We start from the raw sequence: 12,554 nt of genomic DNA on the forward strand, positions 1-12,554 counted from the left end.
TCCTGTTCCCCAAAAACCTACTAAGCACACTTTCCACTCATGCATCATTAATTCACAAACCTGAAAACTTTATGCACCAGCAAAAAAGCTCAAGAGTTTGTTCCTTATAAGGTTTCCATCAATTTATGTCAGCTACAAAGTAAGTTTAGGAGCAACCCCAAATACTGATAAAATGTTAAAGAATTTCAACAGTTCAAATATATATATATATAATCCATATATAGGACTTGCTTATGTCCTACCATAAGGCAATAAAGGATATGAAAACTAAATACTTCTACTACCTTATTGACTATAAGACCACCTTATGAACCAAGCTCCTGGTCATGCTGTTGCCTCATCTGATGCAAATTGTGTAAAGTTGGTTTTCTTGGTTGTTGAGAAGATTGTCAAATTAAGGCCTTACGTCGTCTGGCACCTCGTTATATTGTCAAGTTGTTAGCTTCATATGAGATGCTGTGACATCATAGATCTTCAGATAAGGGCTTTTTAGCTGTCTGAGAGCCAGGGTTAAGAACCTCAAGGTGATCAGGTGATCTTTGTTGTAAAAGCCCACTCTTAATATCTTCCATATTTATTATCTGCACCTTCCACCCATTTTTCTAGCTCTAACTAGTCCTACCGTTTTTGCACTACATTCAAACTTTTTACACCAAAATGACTGGCTAGTTCCAGACATTGCTGCTTGTATTCAGATTTTTTGAAATATTCAACTTTTTTTGTGGCCACTCCATAAAAGGGTCAGTGATGGATGTTTAGTGTGGCGTTTAGTGCAACCCTTTAGTAGGAAGCATGCGCAGGATGCACTTCCAACGGCACATTATTTTTAAGCACAGATTTATCGCCTAACGTTACTTTAGCTAACCCTAACATGTTAGCGCTTCGCCTACTTTAGTTAACCTAGTTAGCGCGTATGGACACTATCCTGCACACATGGGTAGGAGCTACGGACACACAGCTACAACCACCCATACAGATGTATGGACACACAGAGGACAATAAATAAAGTTACAGAGCTGAGGACATGCCATAGCTAGCTAGCTATATAGTTAGCCATGTTTTACTCATTAAATTTTTTGGGATATGACTAATCCTTGGAACATAATCGCTACTTGCTGATCCCCGGCTGTATATGTTTCGCTACGTTGCACCGTGGTTCTGGGCGGTTTCGTGTTTCTTCTGAGCTGTGCGCCCTCATCGAAATGCATTGAGGCTTCAGGACAGTGCCAGTTGGAATTTGAAGCAAGCCCACACAATTCCTTCAGGAATTGTAACCTTTCTAGTTATTATTATTATTATTATTATTATTATTATTATTATTATTAATTGTGTTCTTTGTGTAATGCTGGATAATTCATTCTAATTCCACAAACACAATGTCAAATAAGTATTTTTTTATTCTTCTTGTACTGATAACTGGGAAATCTTGCACGTTTTTCACTTGCACAAGTGAGGCCATTAATCCTCTTTGATTTCAGCCGATATGTACTGACTACAAAATAATAGCCATGTCACCCCAGAGAAGGAAATAAAATGTGAACGCTTAAAACAAGACAGCCATTATCTGGCAAATTTCCCAACACCCCTTTCATATTTAATTTGCAGTCTTTAAGTGATTTTTGCCTTATAAGTAGACGTTGAAGTTGATTTCCATTCAGTATAGAAATTATATGAGCTTTTTTTCTTGTTTTGGAAGCAGTGAACACAGAGCTGTTGGCACAGATCAGTGGCTTTTGTAATTGTGGTTTAGGCAATGACCCTGAATTGTTTAATTAAGAAGTCCTTTTCTTGCTTCAAGGTGATACATGAGACAAATGGACATAAAAATCAATTGACCCATTGTTAACTGTGAACCCAGGCAATAAACAAAACTATAAATGTGTTATATTTGTCATTTATATAATAGTTGTTCAAATTGAATATAATTAAAATCTTTGTAATGGAATTTTGTTTTTTCAAGAACATGAGTCTTAAAAAATTAGAATATTTATTATTATTATTATAATAATAACAATAATAATAATAATAATAATAGCTGCAAGCAGCAATTATGGGTTCTAAGCACACCTTAAAATAGACAAAGAAAGCATGGAACACAGACAAGATAGACAGATGAGGATTGGACAGGCAGTTGGTATGGTGAGTCAGATTTTTTGTTAGGCCATGACCTTTTGACATATTCATGAATGATGGGCTCTAAATAATATTTTTTACAGCAACTTTGCTATGCGATCATAGTTAGTGTGACAATATAATTTCCATGTGTGTCGGATCATAAATATCGTCCTGATTGCACTGACAGCATCTTGTTAGCTTACTGCTGATGTCCTGAACATGACAGCTCTGGGATTTGAACTTGTGACTTATGCCTTGAAGACCTGATCCTTATCCACTATGCCACTCCCCACCTTAGCATGGTGGATAGGTGGATGGGGTTGTCATCACAGACCAAGTTATGTTGACGGCCTCAGAAAGGATATTATCTTTATTAGTGCCTTCCATCAGTCAATTTAAACATAGCTTTACAGACATCATATTGAGTCCAGACATCATACATCTCAATGAATATTGATCAAATTATATTAGGATTTCCATTGTAAATTCATTGGACCAATTTTATCTGGACATTTCTATACACTATACACAAAATTTTTGATATCCCAAATTTTAATGTTTTTGACTTAAGGCCATCATTTTTCAGCAATGTACTATTAGGAGGACAATGCCGTGGGATCAAGTGTGCTATCAAATTTACAGTACCTGTGTGGAATCAATACAAGTGTGATTCACCTCTCCATTAATCCACCTCACAATGTTTTTGCTGTTATAAATACATTTCTGATTTCACTGACAGCTGATGGTGTAGAGATACACTGCACTCTCAAAACAGATCTGATTTAACACACCTCCATGTCTAGTTAAAGACAACACATTTTGTATTATTTACAGCGCAGTCTGTGTTTAAAAAAGTCCCCCTTTGTAAGAGATAAACTGTATATGTGTAACACAAAAGTAGTAACTTTGGCACGAAATGTGTTGAACATAACACAAAAGTACTAAGAAAAAATAGTGTGTTTGATATTAACTTTGAGTATAGCTTTGGGACTGAAACTCGTGCATCAAATTCCTGATTCTTGTTTTTCCTAATGTTGTTTTTTGCATATTTGCTAATGAACGTATGGAGATTTCATAAACCATGTTGATTTTTTATCTGGAATCTCTGGTTTAGGACACAGGTGTCAAAGTGTTTCATTTAAGCCATTGATTGGCTAAGGAATCCACACACCTTGTTCTGAAGATCTTAATTGGCAGCTGACTGAAAGGAAAACACAAAAAACTGCAGACACTGCAGCACACTTGGGATTCAGTTTGGCACCTCTGGTTCAGGAGGACAATGCTGTGGGACAACAGTACATTTTTACAAGTGGGATGTCTTCAAAATCACTGGTAGGACCCAGTATACAACAGATCTGTCTCACTTCAGCTGACATGTCCTGAAAATGGCAGCTATCTGGGCCAATATGAGTTTATGGATACCCATTTTATCATTTTGAATTTGGAAGATGATTGTGACTCCATTGTATCACCAGTCATGGCCTTATGAAATTATTTAGTGTTGAGTTACAAGGCAAGTTTCAGCATTCTCGCTTTAACAAGCTAACAGGAATTTGTGAATAAACTAATTTGGCACCCACTATTGACACTTTTAAATGAAACATTAGCATATAAGTTAAACCACTTACTGTGCCGTGAAAAAGTATTTGCCCCTTCCTGATTTCCTCTATTATTGCATATTTGTCACACTGAATGGTTTTAGATCTTTAGATAAAATGTAATATTAGACTATCAAACACCCAATTTACCCATGTGAAAAAACAATTCCCCCCTTAGTTACTCATTCAATCTATTAACCTAATTCAATTGATATTTAGATTCAGTTGATTGAACACAGCCAGACTTGATTGCAGCCTGCCCAGTTAAATCTAAACCAAACTCATATTAAACCTTACCATCAGAGTGAAGTAGTCACCACATAGTTTGTTGAGAGAAAATGTATTTCTTGAAATATATGTCCTGAAATGGTTGCAAAGCCATTTCTAAGTCACTGGGACTCCACTGAACCACAGTGAGAGCCATTATCTACAAAAGGAGAATACTTAATACTAGGCCTGCCAAAGTTTATCCAAAGGTACAGCGACAACTCTTTCAGAAAGTAAAAAAAGATCCCATCCAACACCATCCATCTAGTTTTAGCTAAGGTCAGTGTTCATGAGTCCGCAATAAGAAAGACACTTGGCAAAAATGGGATTAATTAGAAAGTAGCAAGGCGGAAAAAACCACGAAAACATCGATTCTCTTCTCGCCCTTGCAAACAAGCACCTGGATAACCCCCAATCCTGTTCTATGGATAGATGAGTCAAAGGTGGAACTTTTTGGATGTACAAATACAGCATTTAACAGTTAGAATATCAAACAAACAGTCAAATATGGTGGTGGTATTATGATAGTGTGGGGATGCTTTTGCTGCCTCAGGACCTGGACAACATGCAATCATTGAAAGAACCATGACGTCTGTGCTGTACCAGAAAATTCTTAAGAAGAATGTCCGGTCAAGTCCGTGAGCTGCAGCTGAAGCGTAATTGGGTTATACATCAAGACAATGATCCAAAACACAAAATCAAGTCCACATCTGAATGGCTGAAAAGAACCAAAATAAAAATTTTGGAGTGGCCTATTCAAAGTCCTGACTTGAACCCAGCAGAGATGCTATGGCAGGACCTGAAATGAGCAGTTCATGCTGAGAAACCTACCAATTTGTCTGAAGTAAAGCAGTTATACAAAGAAGAGTGGGCTAAAATTCCTCCAAAGCACTGTGAAGAACGGATATGAAAATATAGGAGGCATTTAGTTGCCGTAATTGTTGCTAAAGGTGGTGCAAACCAAGTTTAAGGGGAAAATTACTTTTTCTCATGGGCGATATGGATGTTTGATAACTTTTTGCATTAAACAAATTAAATAACACTATAAAAATACATTTTGTGTTTACCCAGGTTCCCTTTGTTGAATATTACATTTATTCTAATGATCTGAAATCATTCAGTGTGACAAATATGCAACGATACAAGAAATCAGGGGGAAATACTTTGTCATGGCACTGTAGGTTAAACTACAGTGTCTACTCAGTTTCACAATGACCAAACTGACCAAGGAATTCTGGCCAGTTATGTAGTTTATCACAATTTTTTGCAAATGTATTTGTTAATAGTGACCATGCGGTTCATGCAGTTGGGTTTACAGTATGTTTGGGTATCTCAGGTTCCTGAAGCTTTATGTCAGCATAATATAGGACCGATCACAAAAACAAATAGGACCGATCACAAAAACAGCCTGAGGGGAAAAAAACGATGTTACATATCTAACAAGATGGCGGTAAATGAAGATAGCGAACATGAATTATCCCAATGGCAAAGCTGTATATCAGTACCGGCTGGAAGTGTGTATTGAGTTTGGTATCAGTTGAACAAGCAGTATGAATTTTACGGGTCAAAATGTAAGTATATGTGTTGTAGTGCCACCATCTGGCCAATACACATGTCATACCTTCCCTGCAGAGTGGGGGGCAATAGTAGCCCACTGGCCTAGTAAGGTTACTCTAGGATTTATGGTTTTTGAACTACAAATAAATTCCAATTCAAAATTCTAGAAAAACAATAGTATTCCAGCACTATGTGCTTGAAACAACAAAAACAACAACAATAATAATAATAATAATAATGACACAAGGACTGCCATATCATTGCTGTGATTTTGGTGTAATACCGAATGTTACCACTTGCACGTGACTCAGTCGCTCCTGAGTGGAACATAATGAGAGCCCATGACCATTGTTATGCAAAAACTCTGGTTGGTAGTTCTATTTGCACGGTTGTTAAGCAAAAACCTCTGGTCGTTAATTCTATGAAAAAAATGATTCTATCAAGAAAAAATAGTTCCTTCTCGTTTTATAGCCTAGGCTATAATTTATGTAGCTACCATACAATTAGCACCAATTTTGGTCATTACATTTATTTAGTAAAACTGCATGAAACCATAAGGCAATCAAATTCATCTCCCTAACACTGTCTTGCTTTTTATATGGTGTGGCCGCGCAGTGTAGACATAACGTCTTTCTAAGACCCTCTGAAATGGGTTTTGAATGCCAGCTAGCGATAGGTTCGCCGTCACTTGTCACCTAGCCAATATTAAAATGATTGGTTTAGGTAAGAATGGTCTCATGGCATGCTTGTTATCCCGGCTAGCTAGCTAGCTAACTATTGAATTGTATTCAAAACAGCGGTTACTATAAACGCAATCGTTCACAAACATACAGATGAAAGCGTCCCGTAGCCATGAGTTAAATGTGGAACGCCTATTCTACTGTCCAAATAAGGGACTATTCCGATTTGCGGGATGGTCAGCAACCGTAAATAAAGCTAGCAACAGTAACTAGAAATGTGATTCAACGTTACCATCAATAGTGTAATTGGACATTGAAAAGGGGAGGGGATGTAACAACAATTCAAAAGCGAAAGAATAATGTTGCCGTTTAATCTGCTTTAGAATGCTGGATTTTGTAGCCCATTGATTTTAGAACTGCTAAAAGGCTGAGGTGTCCCTTTTCTGAGAAGTAATGCCCACCCTTGGACCAATCAGAATCGAGTATTCAGCCAAGCCATAAACACACATAATATTAGGCTATGTTAATCACGTTGTCATATTGCTTATTAGCTACTAATGCAATACAAGTTGGATTTAGCGCCGTCGGCACAGGTTGCTGATGTAGGCTACTTTTTAATTTGCCAGAACGTCTCATAATGACAAATGCCGGTTCAGTTGGTTCACGTAAAATCAAACCGGTTTAAGCTCTACACTGGACCGGACCAGACCGGCAAAACCGGAAACCGACCCAACCCAACCCTATTTTCTACAGTTATTTTCTTTTTAAATAGTCCAAATGTTTCATTTGTAGTTATGTCGACGCAATCAAAATTTTAATTAAATGCCCTGTTGTCAATGAAGTGCTTAAAGCCATTCATTCCAAAAGAGAGGCTCATTACAATAAATGTTATACTTATCTCTTTATCACAGATATAAGAAATCTGCTGGTTTAATGACCTCCTCACCTCAGTACGTTTTAAAGCAAACAAATATTACTATTTAAATTGCTGTACATTTTATTATGGAGACATTACAGATAGCCTACACCCAGATAGCAAGCGACTTAGGGCCGGATCTGTGCCGATTCTGGCCCGAAGTCAGCACTGCCGGGCCGGACTCGGCGCAGATCCGGCCCGGAGTCGCTGGCTATCTGGGTATCTTGTTATACATTGTATAGTCTTTATATGTCAGCAAAAAAAAAAGATTACAGATTAGTTATGGAGTGAAATTTTAAAAACTTTTCTCAGCTGTTCAGTCAGTACTTCAAAGCCAAAAGTCAAAGCTTTTCTAGGCCTGTCACTTGTGCAGTATTTCAGCACGTTTTTTTGTGAGCAAATTTTTTTGTGAGCAAAACAGGAGCAGAATGGTTGTTTTTTGCTTAAGAAGCTTTGTGTGTTTGGGGGCAGTTGACAGTTTGTCTCTTTCTGAAGTTTAAATCTGGCAGTATGTCATTGGCGGAAAGGCTTGTGATACAACTGCACTTAACAGGATGTGGTACAACCCCGTCTGTAGCCTATGAGGAGTTGGCTCAGAGGGCATGCATTGCATTCTGGGATGGGGTCCAATGCCAGTCCTGGGTAAGTGCATTACTTGTACCTGAAATGAAGGAGACAAGGTCACCCTAGCTGCAGAAAAGTATAAAAAGATACAAATAGACATAAACCTGCCCTGTCCAAAGTTGAGTTGTGAAAATGAATCAGAGCACTTTGGTCCCGAATTTCCTGTGAAACCATCATTTAGGTAGAAAAGCTGAAGTTGTTCATCTGATAAGGAACACGGTGTGTGTGCATGTGTGTGTGTGTGTGTATGAGTGTGCGTGTGAATGTTTGTGTGTATTTGTGTGGCCAAGAGTGTAAGTGTGTGTGTCCTGCATATTTGCATATGTGTGTGTGCATGCGTGTTCTTGTGTGCGTGCATGTATGTATGCATGTTTGTATGGTCATGTGTATGTGGGTGTCTCCAGCAAATCTAATTGTGTGTACGTATGCATGTGTCTATGTATGTTTGATGCATATGCAGGTGTGTCCACACAATATGTGCATGTTCATATGCATCCATATATGTATGTGCGCATGTGTGTATGTATGCATGCATGCATGTGTGTGTGTGTGTTTGCATCTGCATGCGTACAGTTTGTGTGCTTATGTGGATACATGTGTAGGAGTATGCATTTGTGCATTTGTGGGAGCATGTGTGTGTGTGCCTCTGTGTGTATGTGCGTGTGTTTGTGTGTGAGGTATTTCTCTTGTGTTTCCTGTTCCTGGAGTGATCTTTGAAAGTTCTGACATATTTTAAAATTCATCTTAATATTACTTTAATAATGCTTGAAGGTCATTCTTATTCATTTGCCTGAAATATGAAATAAATTGGATTAAAATGCTCAGAAAAGGACAAAGGATGAAGGTCTACCTAAGGGAAATTAAAGTCATTTTAGGGAATATGTTTCAAAAATTTATCTGCAGCATATTTTAACACTTTGGCAAGGGATGGGGTTAAGCATTCACACTTGCTTTTAGATTGAATCAATAACATAGAACAACTCATGTGCAGCTACATTGTGGAGAAAAGAGAGTTTCTCCTCCTAATGCTTGTAACCTTAACCTCACTGTTAAAATAAAAGCACTATTAGTGGGGACAGATTAGTGCACAACAGAATTTCTGCTTTTTTGCAAGCCCCCACCCCCCACTGCCTCCAGCTACCCCGACCTTGGATTAAACGGTACAGACAAACAGCGCGTGAGAGTTGGTGGATCACCCAGAAACTCTGCGGTTGAGTGAAATTCACATGGGCAGCTTTTCCCTGAGCTGCAGTCGCTGCGCTGTAAAAACCAGCCAATGCTTATTGCCCTTGAAGTGATCGTGCTGGAAGTGGATGTTAGGGAGGGGGGCGAACGGAGAAAGGGGGTCCAGTGGGGCTGATTGGCTTGTCCCTCTCCATATCCTGGAACCACAGCTTCACCAGCGTGCATCTAGACGGATTCTTGGCGCACCACCCCCCAGGGAGTTTGCGTTGAGAGGGCAGAGTTCAGTTGGGGGGGGGTGGCGTGTCATCACATTTCGTAAAGCTTGCCAAAGCATTGTTCTGTTTACCATCACCCATTTTATCTTTTGCTTTTGCAGTTTGGAAATATATATTTTCCATAGCCCGCTCCCATTTCATTACAAGAATTTAGCAGACACTCTTATAAAAACTGACATACAAATGCAATATGAGCAGCCATACCCTCCCAAATTGGAATCACCAACTGCACCTCAAATTAGCTGTCATGCTGTCCAAAAGAACCCTGGCCGATTTGTCCTCCATCCTACCCTACCCCTGGAGGGAGATGGCTGATTTTGGTGCTGGTCATATTTGGCTGATAGCCGAATCTTGAGGCAAATGCTCAAACCCATGCTGTCTTAGCTACAGCAGACCTGGATCACATACTTTAATTGAAATGCTTTAACCTTGTAACAGCAGTAAGATTCAGTGTTAGATCAAACTTCTGGTGATGTGCACCGAGAGATGGTCACACTTAAAAAATGTAAATCCTAACTTAAAGATATTGCTTCTTTTTGACATATATTTCCCTAGCAAGGGTAGCAAGCAAAAAAATCTGACTGACTCTGTTGACTCTCCTCAATAAACTCTGGACGTGAACAAATATTTCAAGTCCAGCGATGATTACACAGAGGTGATAACATGCGCTAACAAAGCTCAGAGTAATTCCATGCACAGCATGGTCTCTAGCATGTTAACTGGGGCGTTTAGGGCAGTGCTAAGCCCTATCCAAGACTATACTGTCCTAAATGGAGCCATACTTAGTGCAAGCAAAAATCATGGGGGTCATATCTACTAGTGGATTTGATCCAAGGCACACTGCACAAAACAAAAAAGGTGCTCTGATCACCAGACTATATTGCAGAGAGCACGCTAGGCACAGCGGACTCTAGACATCTTTGTTTGGAAATCTAAGCTGATTACTGGCCAGGACCAGTGCAGAGCATAAGTGTTTTCAAGGGCATGACAGTCAAACTCAGATAGAAAAGAACAGACTCGTTCCTAATATATCCTGAGGATCAGTTTGTGTGGCGAAAAAATATCTCTTGATGCTCCAAAGGAGGTGGAGGCCTTTTTTCGCTGGCTTGAAACCTTCACCAACGGTGCCAATCGTTGGAATCGTTGAATCTCTGCTTCTCCAACCCAACATGGAAACGTAGGAGATTGGACGGTAGTGTTAGCTGGCTAGATAGCTAGTTAAATAATGTTTAAATAGGCCTACCAATCAGCAGCTGAGTGACATACATGTCTGGTTTTATGTTGTTTAGGAGCTGCATGAAACTTAATTCACATGTTACACATTGTATTATGCAGCTAGTGAATTCACGCTGACTGAATTTTCTGATTTCCTTTTTCGATTAAAGGTGCTTTATCTTTAAAAGTTTTTAATGAAGGCAAAATGTTTTTACAAAAGAAGACATCTACAGAGCCTGCCAAAAGAAGCAGAATTATATGTATTGCTTTTCTTCAAAAAATTGTATTGACTATGAATTTGTAATTTAAAATATATTTTACGAACCATAAACTGTGTTGTGTTTATGTCTGTGTGAAACATCAGATACTGGGGTTGCAGCCTCCAACAACGCTCCTGAGGCAGTAGCAAACCCATCTTTTTCTCAGGAATAAAATGTGCAGCTGATGGCCAATTAGAGTTACAGTTAAGAAACTGCTGACTGCATGACTCCAACAGAGAGCCAGCTAAGCCCAACCAGCACTAGATGCAAGAGACCCCGCTATCCATTTCAAAAGTTGAATTAAATAAGTTGCGGGAAATCAAGAATCAAATTTATACTGGCTTCTGGAGAGTGCTTAATGCTGTCCTACTGGATCTCACCACATCTATCTATTATCTATTATCTATATCCATCCTGGTTGCTAACTCTTTTAGATATTGTTTTTCTGGAACTGTCACCGGCCAGAATTAACCATGCTAAATCCAATAACTTACAATTGTGAAAAGGAGCAATTGTATCACTGAACTCTCTGTTATATTTCTGTTAGTTGATTCAGGCCATTTACCTATTTATTTATTTTGTCTACACCTCCATGTGTCTGCGTGTACACACACACACATATATATATATATATATATATATATATATATATATATATATATATATATATATATATATAGACGTTCCGTGGCCTATGGGGCCCCATTTCATACTTCTATTATGAGACCTTCTACCCTCTTCGCTGAACCTTATTCACAAACTTTCTTTGTTCTTTCAATAATTCACAACTGGAATTTTGAAAAGCTCCAAAAACAATCATTAAATGTCCTTTGCATGAAGGCTATGCGTTTCCATAGCCATGGCAAACAAGTCATGACACTTGCTCTGAGCAACATGTAAAATAGTTATTCATTTAAAAACAAGCTTTAATAAATTTAACATAATACTTTCCCATAGGCTGGAACACATCCAAAATGTTCACAGTGAAAAAGGTAGACTGTTTCGCAGGTAGGCTTTAGCATGTCCAGAATATCACTTAAGCTATTGGCAGATTAGCTAGGATCTTGTAGACAGATTGATTGATTAAATACATGTATATTAATGCTATCTTGAAATCTCCTGACAGCCTATTTAAATTGCAATTTTGACTGGCATGAAGGTTCTGCTGGTAACCCACATTGCTAACGTTATTTCACATGGGAAAATTTGTTTTGGTTATTTAAACAGCCAGAAGGCCACAGAAACCTGTATAACAGCAGAGAGGCAAGCCATATGACTATGGAAGACCAAAAATGCCAAAATTAAAAATAAATTAACTCCCACTCTTGGCTTGATTGCTATGCTCAAATCGTCAAATGGACGAAGAAATATAGAAAGAAAGAAATACTGAATTAATGATATACAGAAATAAATGAATCAAGAAATAAATATGGAAATAAATATATACATAAATGAATAAATAAAATGTAAAAAATGTAAATAAATGCAGAAATGCCCATTTATGTCAGATTCTGTCAATTTACTTATTTATGTGTACATTCATTCATTTATATTTATTTTTAATTTTGGCACTTTTGATCCTCCATATACTGTATGACACTGACAATAGAAGAAATCTTTAGTTTTATGTGGGTTTTGTGTTGTACACACTTACGGACATGCAGTGTGTTACCACACAAGATGAACAAAAGCAGAAAAAATGGCAAGCTATTTAGTGAGTTAACATTATGCTACATGGCTAGCTGTAACTTGTAACCTTGTTTCATTTATAGATCATTTACAGTTCTGTGAGCTGTCCCCATACCTGCAAGCTATCTTCTTTGTTGTCACCAATCATGAAATTCACCCACCTAAGTTACTGC

This window comes from Anguilla rostrata, chromosome 5 (assembly GCF_018555375.3).
Source record: "Anguilla rostrata isolate EN2019 chromosome 5, ASM1855537v3, whole genome shotgun sequence".
Taxonomy (NCBI): Eukaryota; Metazoa; Chordata; class Actinopteri; order Anguilliformes; family Anguillidae; genus Anguilla; species Anguilla rostrata.